The sequence below is a fragment of the Triticum dicoccoides genome, chromosome 5A (assembly GCF_002162155.2).
Source record: "Triticum dicoccoides isolate Atlit2015 ecotype Zavitan chromosome 5A, WEW_v2.0, whole genome shotgun sequence".
NCBI classification, from domain to species: Eukaryota; Viridiplantae; Streptophyta; class Magnoliopsida; order Poales; family Poaceae; genus Triticum; species Triticum dicoccoides.
The window spans coordinates 445,149,576-445,151,210 of record NC_041388.1 but is presented as its reverse complement, the minus strand read 5'-3'; the positions used below and the strand labels follow the sequence as shown (position 1 = coordinate 445,151,210).

The window sequence follows — 1,635 nt, the reverse complement described above, 5'->3', positions numbered from 1 at the left end:
CTATATTGGATGAAAGACATAGTTCGTGTGAATCATGACTTTCCCTGCATTTAGCTAATTTCGCTCAAAAAAAGTTCCAGTTAGCTATAAGGATTCTTTAGAAAAAATTCTCAGGGACTATTGAATCAGGGGCGAAGACTCAAATGTGTAGTGATTCTTTAGACAAAAGCCGAAAAGGGTCTGATTATTGTGTCTGTTCAGTGTCCACCATCCACAAATGGCTCTATTTAAATTGGAGTATGTAGTTCATTTTAGCCGATGAACTTGCTGGATCACCTCCATTGCAGGAGTTTAGCTGATATGTATTGTATGCAGATGATTATGAGCAAGATGCAAGGACACAAAAAGCCTGGGATGCAGAAAGGTTAGAGGCGAGCTGCCGCTAGCGCACGGTGGCGTGCTGCATCTCCCATCGGTGCTTGCCACAGGAGAACTACATCCCTGGCCTATTCTTCTATGCCTCAGCTGCTGCCTCTCCAAGCAATGCCAAACCTATAGGCTATAACAGGTTCAGGAGGTGTTTATCCAATGATTCAGTAACTTAACATTCTAATTTACTTGTCTTTTGCTCATGAGGCATGGTGTCTTTAGGTTATTGAAGGGGATTGTGTATGGATGCCGACATTCAGACTGGTCAGCTAAGAGGTTAGAATTACCCAAATTTCCTCTTTTTTATAATAGTATAATACTGCAGTGGTAGCCTGTCCTGCTATTTTCTTGTCCAAAAAAGTGTGATACTAACATTTTCACTACAGTTTTATCTTACTGTTAGAAAAACAGATGATTCCTATACTATACAACTTTACTGCATGCATACCTGATCCTCTGTTTCCTCTGTTCTCTTGGTTGGCTTTGCAGACCAGGACACACAAATCTGGAGAGGTCCTTGGTCATCAGCTGGTCCATCATGGGGTATGTAACTTCACTGAGATCATGCATGCTCCTTATAAGCTGGGGATATAAGTTCTTACGATTAACTGTATCATCTAGCCGCGAGACGCCGCTTTTACTATTAGAATAACTTAAAATCTTCTCTTCAAATAATGCAATGCAAGGATGATTTTGACATATAGATGTTGATGTCCCAAGCTGAATTTCAAGATACTCATGGCAGCAATTTCCCACAAAAGTGGTGTGGGTTAATTCGCTATACTGTTAGAATTACGCGAGGTAGGCGTGTATCATTGGGGTGGTACTGAGTCAACTAAGAGTCAGAAGCGCTAATATGTGTGCATTACCTACTGTTGTATATTTTTCAATCATGCACTATGTTCTCTTAATGATTAATTGTGGATGAAATGGATGAGGGCAATAATGCTCATGTGCTTATCCTGAATGGATGAACAGAACTCTAGAAACTTGAATGGAAAGAACCTTTAAAGCAGGGGATTACTGAGAAATTATGTTGCATATTGTTGTTGTATGTCCTATTGGTTGCCAAAGTGATGGCATGTGGTCCATGGTCTCTTAAAATGCGCTTATCCTAATTATCTCATCACTTGATTGACATGAACAAATGGTAAATTCTGTAGCTTTGTATAACGGTGGTGCAGGGCTGCAGGCCAAAATTGAGCATGTTAATGTTGGGATTTACATCCTTGGTCCTCATGGTGCTGCCGCTGAAGTAGATCATAT

At 40.5% G+C, this 1,635-nt stretch overlaps 1 long non-coding RNA gene across 3 annotated transcripts in view; it reads left to right on the top strand.

Annotated features, from left to right (window-relative positions):
* The window catches only part of LOC119302218, a 15,902-nt gene extending 14,518 nt beyond the window's left edge, over positions 1-1,384 (top strand). For 2 of the 3 annotated variants that reach the window (XR_005147399.1, XR_005147396.1), the window contains 3 exons: positions 316-517; positions 592-645; positions 859-1,384. This is a non-coding gene — a long non-coding RNA (uncharacterized LOC119302218). The remainder of the gene's footprint in view (positions 1-315; positions 518-591; positions 646-858) is intronic. The other variant, XR_005147398.1, reaches the window with a different exon arrangement.
* The last annotated feature ends 251 nt before the right edge of the window (positions 1,385-1,635 follow it).